General features: G+C 40.8%; 1 long non-coding RNA gene across 3 annotated transcripts in view; it reads left to right on the top strand.

Annotated features, from left to right (window-relative positions):
* Positions 1–20,014, top strand: part of LOC105484895 (uncharacterized) — a 356,622-nt gene extending 336,608 nt beyond the window's left edge. The window contains exons 5-7 of one of the 3 annotated variants that reach the window (XR_011613567.1): positions 17,005–17,091; positions 17,489–17,555; positions 17,996–20,014. This is a non-coding gene — a long non-coding RNA (uncharacterized lncRNA). Of the gene's footprint in view, positions 1–17,004; positions 17,092–17,488; positions 17,737–17,995 lie in introns of those variants that run through there. The other 2 variants (XR_011613566.1, XR_011613561.1) reach the window with 2 other exon arrangements.
* The last annotated feature ends 417 nt before the right edge of the window (positions 20,015–20,431 follow it).

The raw sequence follows: 20,431 nt of genomic DNA, 5'->3' as shown, positions 1-20,431 counted from the left end.
TGTAACAAAACACTTTCTCTTTTTCTTTCCTTTAACAAAGCAAATTGCAACAGTTTTCATCTGAGAGACCTAGCACAGTGCTTGGTGCAAACTTAGTTTCCGAGAATCTCCTTGTCCTCTCCTGCCATCTTGTATTCCCAGCACTGCAGCCCTAGAGAGAAAGCTGGGCTCATCTTCGCCATATGGGTGATGCCAACATGCATGATAATTAAGCTTTAAGGGACTATTGCTTTGTGCATCTTTCTCCGCCTTCCCCATCTCCTAATGATGACACAGTCACATGGTCAGTACTGTTCTCTTTTCCCTCGGGTCATACAGCGGCTCTTTCTAGGATTCTGGTTTCTTGCTAATTGCAGATGAAGCCTGATCTCATGGAGCCCCCTAGCCTTGACAATGCTCTGATTCTCTGAGACCTGGAGCTGAATGTTCAGGGTACTGTCTTCCTTGGAGCCTCACCCTTTGGGAAGGTAACAGCCAGCACTGACCCCCGTCCCCAAGTGCTTCTGAGAGAATGCTTGCCAAATACTATTCTCCTTCTCAGATGACTTTTTGGTTGCAGTGATTCAGATAATCCATGCAGAAATAATTTGGAGATGATTTGGAATAGGTGAGTAATTGGGCTACTTTTTGGTAGCCCTGAATCATCTCAGAAACTAGGGAAATTGTTTCCGCACATCATTCACCCAGTATATCTCTATGTGTGTTGTAAGGGTGAGAGGTGGGGAGAGATGTAGAATAAAAATTTAGATTTATTTGGCTTTGATAAAACAAAACTAATTTCATCAATGACATTTTGTTTAAACGTTGCAGTAACCCTGTCAGGTTATTTCTGTTATCTCCATTTTTCATTAAAACATGATTTGTTCAGCTGAGCGCAGCGACTCACGCCTGTAATCCTAACACTTTGGGAGGCCAAAGTGGGTGGATCCCTTCAGCCCAGGAGTTTGAGACCAGTCTGGGAAACATGGCAAAACCCCATCTCTACTAAAAATACAAAAATTAGCCAGGTGTGTTGGCACGTGCCTATAGTCCCAGCTGCTGGGGAAGCTGAGGCAGGAGAATCACTTGAGCCCAGGAGATCGAGGCTACAGTCAGCCATGGCCATGCCACTGCACTCCAGCCTGAGTGACAGAGGGAGACCCTGTCTACAAAAAAAAAAAAAAAAAAAAATTGCCTAAGGTCATAGAGCTAATAAGAAGCAGACTTGGGACGTAAAACCTGGTGTAACCTTGGCACCAGAACTACTTTCAGAAACATTACCAACATATATTGGTGCCTTGCTACTCAAAAGTGTGGTCCACAGGTCAGCAGCAGGGGTATCACCTGGGAGCTTGCTAGAAATGCAGAATTTCAGCTCTCACCCCAGACCCACTGAATCAGAATCTGCCCTTTAGCAGATTCCCGCATGTATTGGAATTGGGACAGTAATGCTCCAGAGCACTGTCCAATTACAATACAGTATTTAGGTTGGTGCAAAACAATTGCAGTTTTTGCCATTGACCGCAATGGCAAAAACCACAATAACTTTTGCACCAACCTAATACATAGTACATATGTAACTTTAAGTTTTCTTGTAGCCACATTAAAAAGGTAAAAAGAAACAAGGGATAATTTTAATTATACATTTTAACCCCAAATATCAAAAATATTATCATTTCAACATGTCAATATAAAAATGATTAACGAGAACTTTTACATTTTTTTTTGTACTAAGTCTGTGCAACCTGATGTGTGTGTTACGCTTGTGTTGTGCATCCAATTCAGACTAGACACACTTCAAGGACTCAGTAACCACGTGTGCTGAGTGACTGCCCTATAGGACAGTGTAGCTCCACAGCAGTGGTTCTTAAACATTCGCATGGATCCAATCACTTGGAGGACTTTTAAAACACAGGTGCAGGTGGCTGAGTGTCCACCTCCAAGGTTACTGATTCAGTAGATCTGGGGTTGAGATCCAAATATTTACATTTCCAACAAGTTCCCAGATGATGCTGAGGAAGCTGGTCCTAGGACAATACCTTGATGCAACTGCTCCAGAGGCTCCTCTGCCCCATCTGAGACATCATAAGGTTCTGGATTTAGAGGAGAGAAACAGCACTCAGACATGAAGGAAGGAAATAAAATCCCAACCAGAAGGACATAGGCATCTTGAGCTACCAAATGGAGTAGGGTAGGCTGGCCTCTGGGGCTACTACATACAGTCGTCCGCAGGCAGACCCATCCACATGTTTCCATTGTTTATGAAGAGTGTGTGCCCAGGTCTAGACTCACTGACTGCAATGCCATTGTTATACTAACAATTATCTTAGGGGGTGTAGCCAGATATCTGGGGGCCTACTGAATGCTTCCTCACATAATCGCTTACCTCATCCTGTGTCTTCTTCTTTGAAAATTACCTTGAATCTCCAACTGTCTTTCTATCTCCATCCCACCTCCCTCCTGTCCCAATGAGGAGGTCTCGTAGGTTTCCCTGCTTCCAGGCTTGTCCCACCCTCAATTCATTCTGCACACTGCAGCCAGAAAGATCTTTTTAAAATGTAAATCTGTTCATGTCTCCCCTCTGATTTAAATTATCCATAATAAACTGTCTCTTACCTTCAGAATAAAATCCAACCTGATTTGCTGACCTTGAAGACATTTCATGACACTCCCTGCCCAATCTCTCGTCACACAGGGGACTGATCTCCCCTTAGCAGCTTGCTCCAGAGACATTGGCCTCTTTCTCGTTTTTGAACGAAAAATGGATAAGCTTTTTTCTGACTCTGACCTTCACACCAGTGGACCCCTGCTTAGAGTTCTCTTCCTCCTCTGATTTTTCTGGCTGACTGCTTCTTCCTTCAGGTATCAGTTTAAATGCCACTTCCTCCAAGGCAACTAACTGGACCTCCCTAAGGAAAGCAGCCTTCATAACCCACAGTCTTCTTTATAGCACCTGGATCATTTTCTTCACGGTACTTAACAAAATTTGTCATGACATGGTCATTTGTGTGTGCACGGCTTCATATTGGCCTGCCTCAGTAGTCTATCAGTAACAAGAGGAAAAGGACCACATATTTGGTTCATTTTGGTATTCAGCCTAATCCAGCATAGTGCCCAGCACAGCAGTAGACCTTCACATAGCTATTAGTCACCTGGATAATTCTGTCATGTTAATACACTGTGAGCATATAAACCATAGAAAAAAATGACCTTGAATATGTTTTCAATTGCTCAAGGCCATTGGGTGAGAGGAGCAGAAGGGAGTTACTGTTTTGTCCAATAGTATTAACATTAATACAACCATATTAATGTGTTCAGAAATGGTCCAAGAAACCAGAAAAAATGGGCCAGGCCAGACTGGCTGAGCTACAAGGATCATTGTCAAGAAGAAAATGTGTTACTTATTCCCAGAAAACTACTTGTTAGGAGGGGCAGCTGGCGGCATGGAGGATGATTTTTATTTTCTTTATTAGGGCAACAGGTAGAGCCTGATGGCTTTTTTCTTTTTTTGCCATTTTAAATTAAATCGAATTCAACATGATTGCTTACTGGAGAATTTTATTTTTAGGTTTTAGCCACAATCTCTGGGATGTATCCTGTTTTCTTTTATAGCCAGATCATAGCTATTGACCCCAGTATCTTTGTTCCTTCCCTGCCTAGGTGCAGACAATATATAATCTCAGGCAAAAGTGATTGCCTCCCACCCAGAGGAGCATTGCCTGAGAAATCCCAGGGGCAGCTCAGTGTGGTCTCCCTTTTCAGTGTTGCTTACCCAGGCCGAGCTGCAGAGCAATAATTGGGGGCTTCGTTGCCTGAGGCAGAGGTTCTAATAAATCAGCCAGAATCTTGCAGAGAGGCCCCACCAATTCAGGCATTTAGACAAGAGCCAACAAGAACCAGAGCAAACCCATTCTTCATCCTGCCTGGTGTTTCCTTTCTCCTGGAGGTGCCTTTATTGTGCCCTAAGAGGGAGTCCAGGAGCCTGTGCTATTGTGAGCCTCTGAGCTTGCTGTGTGTGTAGGGAGAGGCTGGGGGGAGCATACACGCTCATATGCCTTTTCTCCCTCCTTTCTTCTTTTTATTATCATTAATAATGAAATATTGAGACCAGGCTGCTAATGAGCCTAAACTCCCTCCTGTTAGTTTATTTTTCACCTTCAGACTGTCACTTCAGAGTAAATTACTTTTCTCTGCATCTTGTTCCAGTAATATTACACCAGCATGACCCTCCCCCTCCCACCCTCCTTCTAATTTCAGGGTTATTCAGTTTCTCTCACTACAGTTTACTAAGCAAGGGAGGTCGTCCCATCTATCATACTTAAACCTGTACAATGTGTCCCCTCCTGCAATTGAGACATCATTCTTTTTGCACTGGGTCAAGTCAGGTTTTAAATACTTACACAATACGCACAGATATAACCTATAAATAAGTGAATAAATAATACATGCCCACATCTGTGTGTTATTTCTAAGTTCTATGGAAAACAATTTAGAGACAGCGAGGCAGAGTGAGACCTGTTTTGAAGGGAGCAGGACGAATAAGCAGACAGGCGGCAATCCCCGCCATCGCCCGGCAGCCGCGTCTGCTCAGCTCTGGCTCCTGTTCATTTCATGGCATGCTAAGCATTTCCTTGTCAATTGGGAGATGTCAGGATGTGAAAACAACCAACATTAAGTAGATATTTTGTGCCAGCACGACAGCAAGGGCCTCAAATATGCTTTTGTCTCCTGTTCAAAGATGCTAAAATGGTCTTCATCAAACAGCCAGCATTTCTTCATGTTTCCTTTGCTATTGGCAAATACAAAGAACTCTCTACTGCTTTCTCTCCCTTTCATTTCCTCCCTGGCTCTTTTCTCTATTTCTTGTCTTCATACTGCTTAAAAACAAGGACTCTCAAGCCTTGGTTTGTATCCCAGCTCTGCCACTTACTATGTGAACTTGGACAACTAATTTAACCTCTCTGTGAATATGTCCTTGTTGATAAAGTGCTGATGATGGTATTTTATTCATAGTGTTTTGAGGACCAAATGAATGAATACATGTAATGTACTTAATGCAATACCTCACACGATAAGTGCTCAGTAGATTTTCTTCCCCTTCCCTTTCTTCTTCTGTCTTTTTTTTCTCTCTCTCTTCTTTTTTTTTTTACACTAGTAATTCTGACCTCAGAGAATGAGCTTTTACTAATCACCCACCTGTCTATTCTATATGTAACTGAGCTTATTTCCACTGTTGTCATAGACTGTCACCAACAGTGCTGTGTAAAACCTTTGGAACCCAAAGCAAGAGGAAAACTCAGTGATACTGATCCTGTCTTTATTGAAAAGTTTGGTATTTTGCTCATCATGAATTTTTTGCTTGATTGTCACTTTTCAAAAACTGTTGCGTTAAAATATTATTTATGATGATTATTTATTTTTTGGGGGGCAACACTTTAGTGTTGTGTCTGAGGAAAGTGCATTGTGGGCTTTGCTTGCCTTACCTTAGCCTCAGGCCTGGCTGTCACAGAAATCAGTCTTGTTCTAGTCCTCCCATCCTCTTAGGCTGTGTGTGGACCCTTGTGACAGTATATACTGTCTTGATAAAGGACCGCCCTCCTGGTATTGGTCATGGCAGGGGAAGGGAAGGGAAAGTCCATTTCACCCAGAAGAGTGAATCTCTCTGGGCTGAGCATGAAACAAAAAGCAGGCAAGGAAACACATTTGAGATTGATGTGACCTACAGGTTAGGTCTTCAAATCTCCCCTAGCTGAACCATGAAATCTCGTCTTGCCTTCCTTGATAGGATGTGGACAGGGGCCAGTCTGGAGGTGGGGTTATTTATGAACCTGACCCTCTGGGTTCAACACGGTACCATAGAAGGGTCAGACAGCAGAATGCAAATGGTATAGTTTTCCCTTTTTCACTGCCATCCAAGTAGGTAAGACTCTGCCTCTGGGATTAAGCATTTTTATGGGGTTCTTCTGCTGTGCCCCATGATAAAGCAGGGACGGCATAGTATTTGTCCCTTACAGTTCTTTTGGCTTGAGAACCAAAGGGTAACTGTTGGTTAAAGAAGAGGCTGACTGTGTGGCCTCCTAGGCTCTCTTGCTGATAAGACCATCTAACACAGCACTATATCCACTTCTTCTGAGCACTCAGGACACTGCTGGAAAAGTATGCAAAACTTTCCAAGCTTTGAGGTTCTGGGGGGTCTCAGCTCCTTTAAATATGTACTAGAACAACAACAAAAAAGCTACTTTTTATTTAATGTTGAGACTACTCTATCTCTTCTCACCCCACACAAATCCTCCTACCTGCCCTCATGATCAAAAACAGGCAATGTACAGGCTTGGGAATCATTCAAGGCACTAAGCAAACCTGATGCTCATTAACCTGATGCAAGTCTTGTTTCTTCCCAAGTTGATTCTGTCTTGAAGCAAAGTGTCAGAAATGCCTTTGTTTCAGTGTATTCTTCCAATGTTTACAAATATGCCTGAAGAATATATCAAAATGTCAAAGTTTGAAGCATGGGGCCGTTTACCTCTGAAAACGTGTTTTAAGATCTGTCCTGGTGCTGAAGTCTCTAGAACGATGGTCCTCAAACTTCAGCATGCCTCAGAACCACCAGACAGGCTTATTAAAATTGTTGGACCCCACCCTCAGAGTTTCTGATTCAGTAGGTCTGGAGTGGGATCCAAGAAATTTAATTTCTTTCTTTCTTTCTTTCTTCTTTTTTTTTTTTTGAGATGGAGTCTCGTTCTGTTGCCCAGGCTGGAGTGCAGTGGCGCTGATCTCGGCTCACTGCAAGCTCCACCTCCCAGGTTCATGACATTCTCCTGCCTCAGTCTTCAGAGTAGCTGGGACTACAGGCACCCAGCACCACCCCCAGCTAATTTTTTTTTTTGTATTTTTAGTAGAGATGGGGTTTCACTGCATTAGCCAGGATGGTCTCCATCTCCTGATCTCGTGGTCCTCCCTCCTTGGCCTCCCAAAGTGCTGGGATTACAGGCGTGAGCCACTGCACCAGGCCCGAAATTGCATTTCTAACATGTTCCCAGGTAATGTTGATGCTGCTCGCTTGGAGACCATGGCTGGAAGACTACTAGTGTAGACTCCAGAGGGTCATTAGGTCACAGCTTTAAGTCAGTGATTTCACTGCTCAGTGGAATTGCTCTATACATTCAGTTTGGAAAGACAATGTCTTTCTCTTTTTATCTGTTAATGCAGGCTATATTCTTACTCATATAAATTCCTGTTTAATATCCTATCTTATATCATCCCTGTCCTCTTCGATCTCCTTGAAGTCTTTTCTGTTCAGCTCTTTGATGAGGGGCAGAGAATAGGGGGAAAGCATGCTCCCCTTCTTAACTACTTCTTTGCAGAAAGAGCTCATGTCACTGAAAGGAGAGTGGAGAATGTAGTCTAGCAGGTGGCCTAAGAGAAAATAGAAGTGGGTTGGGGTTAGTTTAGAGCCCTCTCTGCTACATCCCTACAGAGTATTTGGGAATTCCATTTTGTTTTGTGAAAGTCGTTCAGTTAAGTCTCAATTTTTCACTTTACATCAACCATTTCAAACACTGGTAATTGTGCTCTCTGTTTCTCCTGTAATTATCTGTCAACTTGCCATGACCCATCACTTCTTCTAGAGAGAAGGTGCTTCCTCTTTGTGTAGTGAGGGCTTGAGGAAGGATGTCAACAGGTAGGAGGAAATGCTGACTCTTTTACAGAGAACTGGGAGTTCCTTCTATAATAACTTCTGAGATGATAAATAACCATTTGACAATCTCTCTTCTACTTTAGATGTCTTTTATTATACTTTTTCATTATTGGAGGAAAACAGGAGTGGATAGGGACTAGAAGGGAAGAATAAAGATAAAACTTTGAGGCTCGTTTTTATTCACTTTATCTCTTCTATATTTCAGTTACATATTGTCTGTATGGGATCATGAGAATGAACATGTGACTGGAGGTCAATTTTTGTTGCCATTAAGGTTCTGACAAATTGAAGGATGTCTAACTATGTATGTAGGCAGAGGTACTTAAAATAGCCTAGAAACCATCACCTGCACACAGACATATTATTACATATGATGAAATAATGTCATCATGTGTCCAGTAAGGTTAAAAGGGAGGCACTCACATTAAAATCAGTTTTCTTCCCATACCTTCCTGGAGTTTACAGGGAGGGAATTAATTACCATGAAGTCTGTTCTGGCTGCTGGTAACTCTGCCCATATACGTATTTATATACTTCTCCCAGTCCCTTCCAGGGATGTCCAGTTTCCATATAGAAAGTCTAAATCATTGAAAGCAGCTCCTCTATAAAGCTTTTGTACCCCTTAGAAACTCTTAGGATAAGCATCTGGTATACTAAAATTATTTTAGTATAACAACAAACTACTAAATGTACATACCTCCTTATGCTTTCCACAATAACTTTGCATACTTTTTTTTCCTTTGGTGCTATTTGTAATCTTGCAAAAAAACATATAGGGTGGATACTATTTGTCCCCCATTTACAAACAGAAAAAAAAGTCCTGCAAAGGGAAAGAGTGACTTGCCTCAGGTCACTAAATAAACTTGGAGATACAAGTAGGACTTGGAATGATACATCTATGCTGAATAGAATGTTGGGCCCGACCACACATGAATATAAACCCCAATGTTAAGGGACCCATTCCACTGTCTTCATACAATCCACCCCACAAGAGTGGTTTGTGAAGTTATTCCCTATATAACTGCAATAAAATTTAGGCCAAGTAAATCCTTTTGATGATATACATTCTCATAATGCTCAGTTATTAGCTCCAGAGAATTCTAACATTAATATATACACATTTTAGACATCAAATTACTTATCTGCACTGAAAATGATGATGTCAAAATATCACAGACATCGCTTAAATAGGCAAATGATCAAAACACTTGCTACCAGCTTCTTTGCCTTCTGAAGAGAATGAAACACAGCTCCTAACACTTATGTATTTGTTTCTGTCTTCTCCTCATCCAACTTGCTTTCCAGGAAACAAGCATCCACTATTGTTCCTCCACAGAGGACTCAATATTATCAAATGTCTAGAGATATCTCTAAATGTGATGTCATTGTGGCAACTGAGTATATATTCTATAGAAAAGTACTTATTGATATATCTTAATGACTTATCAGATGAAGGACATGTAAAGTGACATGAAACAAAGCAAAACAAAAGCAAGAACAAAGCATTTCCTTATTCTCTTCCCTTTTCCCAAAATGTGCTTCTTTTTCATCTGTTTATGCAAAACTCTCCCTCAAATTGTTTTTCTATTATAACCAAATGGTGGACGATCTGAGGCAACATGTTGTGGCATTTCCTGTGAACTACCCTGTCCCCAACTTGGGTTTAAATGCCCTCGTGGCGCTGACTAACAAGTTGGGCTTCATCCAGAGCACTGAGCCTTGCCGGCATTATGATTACATATTTTTGCATAGTCGGCGTTGCTACATTAAACTCCAGATGCTTTCTCACAAGTCACTAAATTAACAACACACACATTTTTGGCCCATTAACATTACAGTAAGATCACAGCAGGATTATCAACCAGAAAGGTGATTGTGTGTGTATCTTCTGTTCTCATCAACTCTTCAGTTTTTACTTTTATAAAATTAGGTCAGGGAAAATGAAGAGAGAAGCATAAAGCAGACCCAGTAGTTTGTTAGGAAATTATGTTCCTATCAAGAGAAAAAAAATGCTCTCCTCTGTCAGCAGGTTGATATGTTTTATGAAGTACAAGTGGCATCTTTTAATGTAAGTACTAACAAAATTACTGTTGGAGGGCTTTTTTAGAAAACTAATATACTTTATGACATGAAATATATTAAAATGTCAGTGTTTTAACCAATGTTTATAAAAATATATTATAGTCATTTATTGAGTTTATAAAGCATGTTGTAGACTAACAAGATAAAAGATGCTTTGCAAATAAAGTTGCTATTATTTAGAAGGTGCATCTGATGACTGAGCTTACTGAGCTTAGATAGGTGACACATTTGACCTCTTTTAAACAGAAAAGCACTTCATTTTAGATCAATATACTGGTGTCAACAGTAGTCAGCCCTCATTTAAGCAAACTAATTTGTACTTCTATGCAAGTACTTTCATGCAAAGTCTTGTACACCTTGAAATATTTTGGTATCTATCTGAGAAATTGGTTCACAAATCCAGCACTCTAATTGTCTGTTGCCCTATAATTGCCTGTGTACTTAACGGTAGCCTTCATTAGACTCTCAACTCATGAATCAGTCTGAATACATTTTTTTTGGTCATGTGTTCAATGCCTGTCTCAGGGTAGGACACATAGTAAACAATTAATAATAACGCTTACTAAATATGGAAATGAAATAATGAATGAGTGAAGCATAACTGAAATCTGTTGACCTATCCTCTAATCACAAATGTGATAGTCTGTTTTGTGACACTATGGCAGAATACCCGAGACTGGGTAATTTATGAAAAAAAAAAAAAAAAAAAAAAACACCAAACGTCTCTTTCCTCACAGTTGTGGAGGCTGGGAAGTTCAAGATCAAGAGGTTGGCATTTGGCAAGGGCCTTCTTGCTGTGTCAGACCGTAATGGAAGGCAGAAGAGCAAGAGAGGAAGAAGGGGACAAACTCACTCCTTTATAATGGTACCAATTCCCTCATGGCCTAATCACCTCTTAAAGTTCCCACCTTGTAACATGTTACAATGGCAATTAAATTTCAACATGATTTTTGGAGGGGACATTAAAACTATAGCAGTTGTGTAGGAATAGTGTATTTATTATAATGAATGGCTCTTTCAGTTGTGCTAGCCTTAAAGAATCAGACAGACATTTTAAAGTAACCATTATTAACTGGAGAGCTGCAGTTTCAGGCATTGGAGCTTATTAGCAAAGGATACCTTTGCTGAGAGGAGAACCCTGAATTCAAGCTGTGACCCCAGGTTCTCTTCCCAGGGAGAAGAGATTGCTGAGTGAGAGGACCTTTGTGTTGTACAACTTGGGGTGGAGATCCATGAGACTAATTGGTCTTCAAATGCCAACAGTGTTTCTTCTAAATTCTCAATATCCCTTTATGCAAAACTGTCATGAGGCAGGGGAGGGAAGCCCTGGGTGACATATGTGTCTTGCATTTTAAATGTACATGCAACCAGGCTATGGTCCCACTCCCTGCCTTGTCTGCTTCTTCAAACTCTAGAAATTACAAGACCCTTTCCAGAGCCCTGACGTCCCCAATTCTAAGAGGATTAAGACATGATTTAGGCATGGGAGATGATTTACTTTTCTGAGCACATTCAACTCAGGAAGAGATTGGAAATGACTTTTAAGGAGCCAAAGTAACAACCTGCCATATGTGAGTTGCTAAAACTAAACTCAGGCTTAATGGGACTGTAGTTTTTATATGATTCAAAATGAGGCTTATTTGAAAATGCAATAACATTTAGAAAATTTGAAAATTAGAGAAAATTATAACGAGAGAAAATGTTCCACATCATAATCCCACCCCACCCAGATGTAGCCACTGTTTATATTTTGTATTTCTTTCCATTTTATATATCTAAATGCACACACACACACACGCAGATATATGTAAATGTATTTTATAGAAAAGTATGGCCATACTACTGCCATTTTTTCTTCTACTTTTTTCACCTGGATTAATTGATAACAAAAGTCTGCATGAAGTTAAAACAAATTTATCCAATAACAGAGATGCTGCCTTTGCCAACTTAGACTGAGATATTCCTAAAATTCAAGAGTAGCCTGGAAATCACTTATTTCAACCTCACTTCTCTTTCTGCCTCCATAGATTAGAAAAACAACCTATTTGCTAACATCACATGTCCTTCTTCTTGTGGGCACGGTGCTCCTTTGTGCCCAACACAATGTAAATGTAGACCAATGAGGGAAAGTACTGGTTTTGGAGTCAAATGTCTGTTCAAATTCTGAGTCTGACACTTATTGGTTTTGCAATATTGAGCAACATACTCAAATCCTATATGTTACTGTTCCCTCATTAATAAAAAGAGAGATAACAGTGCTCATATCTCAGATTAGTGTTGTAGAAAATAAATGAATAAATACTGAAATGCACTTTGACCAGAAACTGGTAGTGAGCATGTGCTCAGTCAGTATAAGCTATTATCATTATAAATACATATACTGCCTGTACCTAGGAGGAAATACATTTACAAGTTCATGATCATCTTGAATTACATCCAGAGACCCCCTCAAAAGACTGAATGTATATGTCAACAAAGTGATTTTTCTTTCTTTTTTTTTTTTCTTTGAGATGGAGTCTCGCTCTGTCCCAGGCTGGAGTGCATTGGCACAATCTCGGCTCACTGCAACCTCCGCCTCCCGGGTTCAAGTGATTCTCCTGCCTCAGCCTACTGAGTAGCTGGGACTACAGACATGTGCCACCATGCCCAGCTAATTTTTGTATTTTTAGTAGAGACGGGGGTTTCATCACGTTGGCCAGGATGGTTTTGATCTCTTGACCTCGTGGTCCGTCTGCCCCAACCTCCCAAAGTGCTGGGATTACAGGCGTGAGCCACTGCTCCTGGCCCGCAAAGTGATTTTTCAATCAATCAAAGAATAACCAATTTCTTTTCTTTCTTTCTTTTTTTTTTTTTGAGGCTGAGTTTCTCTCTCGTTGCCCAGGCTGGAGTGCAATTGTGCAATCTCAGCTCACCGTAACCTCCACCTCCTGGATTCAAGCGATTCTCCTTCCTCAGCCTCCGGAGTAGCTGGGATTACAGGCGTGTGCTACCATGCCTGGCTAGTTTTGTATTTTTAGTACAGACAGGGTTTCTCCATGTTGGTTAGGCTGGTCTCAAACTCCCGACCTCAGGTGATCCACCTGCCTCAGCCTCCCAAAATGCTAGGATTACAGGTGTGAGCCACTGCACCCTGCCAGTATAACCAAATTTATCAATGAACTAGGCCTTGTGGGGTTATAAAGGAAATTTATAATATGGCTTATAAATTTTACTGTAGAAACAAAACTTACAAATGAAGTAGTCCTCATAAATGTTCTAATCCTGTATCTAACCATGTGTACCTAACTATGCGAAAAAGTTGCATATTATTCATTTTGATTATGGCCCTTAAAGAACATTTATTCTGATGTTCCCCACCCCATTTTACAGCAGGAGAAACAGACCTCAAGAAGTTACATGACTTGTTTAAGGAGCTGAGCTTGTTGGTTACAGAAGGACTAGAACCAGAGACTTCTGATTCCCAGCCTCATGCAATTTCCACTGCACAATGGCTACATTTGATGTGACAGGGGTTCAGAGAAAAGTGGAAAAGATAAAGATTGAATGATTCAGGAAGAATTTCATGGAAAAGGTGGGATTTCAGTTGGGCATTAGGGGAAAGATTTGGAAATGAAGCCAGGCAGGAGGAGAGCCATCCAGATACAGAAAAAAGAAGAGCAGAGAGGGGCTTCAGTAGAGGAACGGAGAGGGTTGGTTCAGAGGATGACAAGGAGGGCAGGGACACTTGACATGCTTAACTTTCTATGACCTACTTTTCCTATGCATCTAGTTTTCACACTGATGTCCTTGGCATAGACCAAGAGACTTTTATCCTACAATAAAATGAAAGGCAGTAGTATCTACTTTGCTCAGGGCTGGCAGTGGGCAGTGCAAGACTGTGTAATACTATTCTTTCCTCAATTGCAGATACAGGGACTTGAGAGTTCTAGCAAACAGTGGATATGGGCAGCATGTTTAAGTTTCAACTCTGCCATTTGATATGAGTATGACTTTCAGTAAATCTTTCAAGTCTTCATTTGTCCAGTAGTCACTACAATACTATCTTACTCATGGGTTGCCATCTAAACAAATAACAAAGTACATGGGCTAAAATTTTGTCTAAAAATATTTCCTCAGCTTTTGTCTTCATCATCGGTGACCAGCAAACCAAGCTAATCCTTTAACAACTCAAGCTAATCCTTTAACAACTCAACCTCTCGTAATATCACTAATGCAACTGGGGTCAACCCATGGAACAGCTGCACCAAGCAATGGAGAACATTTCTTAGAAACCTCAGCACAGTTCACAGGCTGCGCATGCATTGCAGTGACTTATTTAAAAAGACAAGATGAAATATTGCAGCTATCAATAATTCCTGCACATGGCTGACTTCTAATGAAAGGATAAAGTTTCTGAGAAAGAGAGAAGAAATGAAGAAAAGCATTTTTATCAATTTCAAAGGAACCCTTTGATACAATCCTGAAATTTTTTCTTGGGGAAATATTTTCTTTTGTTACCCTCCATCATACAGTGTTTGTTTAATTTCCCCTTTTTTAGCAGGTATATATTTCAGTTTTTAATTTAAAAAAACACTGCTGTTACTCATTGGTTTCTCCACATCATTTCATTTCCCATTTGCTAGTTTCTTCTTGGAATTGTTGTTGTTGTTGTTGTTACTGTCAGTGATGAGGAATTTCTTCTGAGACTTTATTCTCTAAAATATTTGTCTGCAAAGGAGAATATGACCACAGGCGATTTAATTTTCCTAGACTTCAATTTCCATATCTGCCAAAAAATGTGTAATTTCTGCTCCTTCCTTCAACACTTAGAAATATAATAGTATTTCCATCAACATGATTCTCTGAAATGTTTCAGTAAAAATATTATTAAAAATAAAACTTCTATAATGTAATGAGTGGATGTCCAAATATGAAATCTCTCTAGCTGAAATGTCTCAGCTAAAATCTCTCTAGCTGAAATCTCTCTAGCTGCATGGTGGATTTGGCAATACAAGAATCACTCAATGCAGTGACTTGCAACATCTTTCTGTCTCTTCTTTATATTTCCTTTCTGACTTTTCCTTTGTCTTCCTATGCTAGTCTCCTTCCTCGTCCTTTTCCCATGTAACCAAGGTTTGGCTAGTCCTTCCATGCTCCCTGGGCCTTGGGTAGGAAACAAACAGTAAAGAGTATGTACTATACCACCTTATTTTACTTTTGTTTTATTTTATTACCTACTTACTTGAGACAGGATCTTGCTCTGTTACCCAGGCTGGTGTGCAGCGGTGCAATCTTTGCTTACTGCAGCCTTGACTTCTGAGGCTCAGGCGATTTTCCCACCTCAGCCTCCCAAGTAGTTGGGACCACAGGCACACACCACCACGCCTGGCTAATTTCTGTATCTTTTTGTAGAGATGAGGTTTCACTGTGTAGCCCAAGCTGGTCTCAAACTCCTGGGCTCTGGTGATTCACCCACGTTGGCCTCCCAAAGTGCTGAGATTACAAGCATGAGCCACCATGCCTGGCCTACTAGATCATTTTATATAAGGGACTTGAGCATCTGCAAATTTGGGTGTCCACTGGAAGTTCTAGAACTGATTTCCATGGATATGAAAGGCTTACTATATTTTTTCTTTCTAGCTCTACTCCTACAAGGTTCATATGGGCATGGGGACCTCACTTGCAGGGGTCATCTCCACTATGAGTCTGAGATATGACCTTCCTCCTCAGTCCTTAAATTAACATTTCATGAATAGGTTTTGTTAGTCTGGCTCGGTTCTAGACATCAACATAGGTAGGGGTACCTGGGAACGAGCCATACTTTGAGGTGAATGGCCCAGTCCTCCAGACTGACAAGTCTGCCCAAGATTTCTGACACCTGCAAGTTCAGGAGTTGTCCCAAACTACCCTCAAGCTAAATAATCCACTAGAAAGAGTCACTAAAAGCTATTATACTCACAGTCATGTATATTACAGGGAAAGAATACAAATGAGGACCAGACAAAGAAAGAGACACATAGGGTGGAGTCTAACGTAGTTCTCAACACCGATCCTCCATCATCTTCAGGATGCACTGGCCCGCTTGGCATTGATGTGTGACAATACACACAGAGTATTGCTCACCCGTGAAGCTCACACAAGCTTTGAATCCATAGTGTTTATTGAGGTCTCATGACATGGGTTGAACTCAGTCTCCGGGTCTACTGATACTGCCTTACAAAAAGCTTCCACCCTCGAATCATACAGTTGGCCTTTCTGGCATTGCCAACCTCCTACCCGCTCTCTCAAAGACTGTCAAGTGTGGCCAGCCTCATCCTGAGTCATCTTATTAAACCAACTCTTAGGTGTGGTCTCAGTGGCCCACCATGAAAAACAAATACTTACATTTTATATATCTTTTTAAAGCTTGGGAAATTCTAAGGGTTTCAAGGTTATCTCCCCATAAACCAAGGGCACAGGCCAGACCTCTATTTAGATGTAGCCAGATTCCTTACTTCTCACGGGGTTAAAAAAAGCAAAAAATCCACAAGAGCCACCACCATGGTCACCTGCTCTGTGGAGTAAGTCCCAACCCCTTGGCTCACTGCCTGTACTTTGTAAAGGATTGAGTTTTTTCTAAATAGGGGAGTGATACAGAACTGTTGCCCTTGCCCAATAGGTATTTACTTAAAACAATATTTAAAACGCTTTGTGATTCCTTATCTCCTGTTTTCTGAAACATTAGATTTTGTAGTAGCTAGTATTTCATGGTGTTTTTCATCTAATAAGTCCTCTATTTAATATTCCCTGTAGAACTCACATTTTTCTTTAAAAATTTTCCACATTTGAGGATAGTATTTGCAACCACAAAGTGAGTCACTGGAAGTTCTCTTTGTTGACAAGATATGGCTGTTTTAAATCGAAACAGGTGTTTTCCAAACAAAACATTTTCATGAATAACATGTTTTTTTTCTAAACCATTCAGTATGACAAAGAAACAGAAGCAATTGCTATAAGTTATGGAACTGTAACATTTTATTTGGTTTTGTCTTAACAGTGCTTTCCACATCTTAAGAGTAGCCTGAAAGAGTTTTAAAACATTTCTATCCGTTAAGGGCAATGGTAGGAAACTTCTTTGTAAGTAGAAACGCTAGTCCAAATGTTTTGTTTGTAACACAGCACTCGTTGTCTTGAAAGTGTTTTCTCTGTTAAAAGGAGGTTGTAATATGCATCCACGCATAACCATCTGCATCTTCACAACACATCAATTGCTTGTATATTCACAGGTGGTGATTGACTGATTCGTGCATGTCCATGCAATTTGGCGCATTCAGCTGCGTGATTGCGGATGTGGATGTATTTCACAGAAGCAGGTTGGGCAATAAATTTTGAAACTTTATCCTCATCTTTGGATAGAGTAATAAAAGTTTGTAGGCTTAAGAAAGCAATATTTCCTGGAACTGCAATATATGGGAATGATGAAACTGTACTAAAATGTACAGTAATCTCTAAGGCCTACCCAAGCTAGAGAGGTGCAAAGTGAGAGCTATAAACCAAAATTTAACACCCACCATACTAAGAGTCATTTTCGGCCTCTGACCAATTTCACACGGAATTGGGAAATATGACTATTATCAAGGCCTGATTCCCTGGGGGTGGGGGGTGGGGGAGTTAAAAAGGAGTACCTCGGGGAGAAAAGCAATGGCCCATTGTTAGTTGAATCAATGACAGGTCAGCACGGGCTTAACACAATGTTCCATGTCTCTCCAGCAGCAGCCTGCCTTCCCTTCCCTGGATTCCATCTGCTGTGCAAAACAAGATCTGTAGTCATTCCCAGGTACGCGGGACTTCTCTAGGCTAGAAGGTCTGTACAGCACAGCCCAAGGAACTTCCTTTCTATGAATTTTAGTTTAGAATACAGGAGAGTCAACGCTTTCCCATGTTGTGATGTTTACCATGTGCAATTTACTGTGAGACAAGTTAACCAGACCTGCATAAAGAATATCCAAAAAATCTGATCAACATAGCCAATCTATAGCACTCAGATCCAGAGCACTCAGATCCAGAGTTCTTCCAACCTCTATAGCCAAAGACTGGACATTTTTATCCCATTTTTTTTTTCTAACTTTGTTGGATAATAATATTGAATTCTAGGACTTGGGTCACTTTCCTTGTTTTCTGGTTTTTCTTGTACATTTTTTTGTTGTTTTACAATTTTCTTTTTATTAATATTATCCAGATATGGAACTATATATTGCAAACCTGTTTTGTTTCTAGCCTGACCATCTCTTTCTGCCTCTGCACCATTGATTAGACCCACCTTTGATGACGGCAGACACAGCCACACATGACTATCAGCTCTGGTTAATGTCCCTGGCTTATTTCAGGATCATTGCCATGACAGAAACATGTCAGCAATGGGTGATTTCCACTGAACAATGACTTGTAGACTGTGGCCATGCAAGCAGAGCAAAGAGAAAAGATCAGCAATTATCCAGTGGATGTGATCCATGCTGACATGCAAGCTGGATAATTCAAATAGAAACAACTTCTTTTGCCTCACTGGCAGGTTTGGGGCTTGATTTAGTGAGATCATTGTTTAACTTTCTTTGCCTGTGGAAATGTAGTACATGTGTTTGCTGGTTAACTGAGGGTTTGGGGGTTATAACCACAGCATCTGTTCATTTGACATTCAAGTTTCACTCTGGTTTGGAAGCCCTTGTGCCTACAATTTAAAAGCAGCAATACACACCTAACTCCCAGCTGTCTGGGAACTCAGACTGCATATGGTTCTTGGTTTTCTAATCTGCCCAGAGAAATAAAACCATCACCTGAGCCAAAGAATAGTTTGTCTAATTGGATTTAAAACAAAAAAATTTAGAGACACACACAGTGTGTTCTAATGTCGCAGTTGTCTGAGCGACATTGCTAGCTGAGCCAGACCACTTACCTAGACTTGAAGATTTACATTTTGATGATGTTTTTCAAGTGCTGTTTTATCCAGAGGAAAAAAAGCAATAATTTAAGCAGCTGCTTAATTCCTCACACATCTGCAGGAAGTCCCTCCTTCTGCCTTGGGCAGCACAGCATAATGGATACACCACAAACTTTAGAGTCAATTTGACCTGGTTCAAATCCCAGCTCCAAAACTCATTAGCTATATTATCTTGAGCAAGATACCTAATCTTTTCCAGCATCACTTGTCTTATTTATAAAATGTGGATGACAACCATTTCGATAACTTCAAGGCTGACTTGAGGATGAAAGTTTATGTATTTATTGCACATCTGTTGATTGCCTACACTGGATCAGGCACTGTTCTGGGCACTGGAGAAATGGCAGTGAACCGAGCAGACAGAAACACTGCCTTTGGGGAGTTGATAATTTATCAGGGGAGATAAACAAAAACAAGATTATTAAGGAGAATAAATAGTAGGTAAGATGGTTTTAAGAACCAGGGAAGAAACATAAACCATGTGAGGGTGGGTCAGGGAATGACAACAGTGCAGGGAGAGGTGGAATTGTGATGTGGTGTTGGAGAAGGCTTCACTGAGAAGGTGATCAATAAAGAGATGAGAGAGTAGGTTGTAGGGATATTTGGGAGAAGAGTGGTTTGGGTTGAACTGTGTCTCCTCGAAGAGATAGGTGAAAGTTCCGAAGACCAGTAATTCCGAGTGTAACCTTGTTGGGAAACAGGGTCTTTACAGAGGTCATCGAGTTTAATATGGTCATTAGGGTGGGCCCTAATGGAATATGCTGGTGACCTTATAAAAAGTAGAAATTTAGACACAGAAACAGGTACACAGGGTAGATGATGTGAAGACACAAAGAATGCCTGCAGTGTGCCTGGAGTGATGTGACTACAAGCCAGGGAACACCAAGGATTGCTGGCAAATACCAGGATCCAGGAGAGGCGAGGAAGGATCTTCTCCTAGAGGCTTCAGAGGAAGGATGCCCCTGCTGATGTCTTGACTTCAGACTTCTGGCCCCCAGAATCATGAAGCAATAAATTTCTGTGATCTTACGCATCTGCTTTTGGTACTTTGTTGTGGCAACTCTAACAAACTAATACAATAAATGTTTGGCTGACGGAACAGCAAGTAGGAAGGCCCTGAGCCAGGCGTGTACCAGAACATTCGAGAATCAGCAGAGACCAGTGTGTTTGGAGAGGCGCAAGCAGGAGGAGCAAGTAATGGAAGATGAGGTGAGGGAGGCAAGCCGTTGCAGACTCTGCATGGCCTTTGAGGCCACCTTCAGGTCTATGCCTTTACTCTGCATGATGAGAAAAGCCATTGGCAGTCAGGAGGAACATGCTCTGACTTACATTATAAAATTATGTATGTAAAGTGCCTCCTGATTGGCAATTATTATTTTTTCTCCTTCAACCTACTTCACTTCTGATAAATATGGGTTTGGGGGTAAAGAAGGCAATGTTTTTAGTATTTATTATTTCTGCAGCTGTTCCTGTGCTATGTGCTGTTGAGAACTTGTACTCACACTGATTGCCATCCTTAGACGTCTCCAGTGACAGATAACTGCACTACACCCACACCACATAAATGTCATTTATCCAGGTCTAATGCGAAAAAGGATGATTCATTTAGATGTATATGTTTATTCAGTTTTAATTCTGCCTTGCATACGCATTTATTTTGCTTTTCTTTAGAAAGATAATGAACTTCAATTGGTTTCCACAAGGCTAGTTGACCATTT

This window comes from Macaca nemestrina, chromosome 1 (genome assembly GCF_043159975.1).
Source record: "Macaca nemestrina isolate mMacNem1 chromosome 1, mMacNem.hap1, whole genome shotgun sequence".
In the NCBI taxonomy this organism is placed as follows: Eukaryota; Metazoa; Chordata; class Mammalia; order Primates; family Cercopithecidae; genus Macaca; species Macaca nemestrina.
Note: the sequence above shows the minus strand (reverse complement) of the source record. Positions and strands in the feature narration are given on the sequence as shown.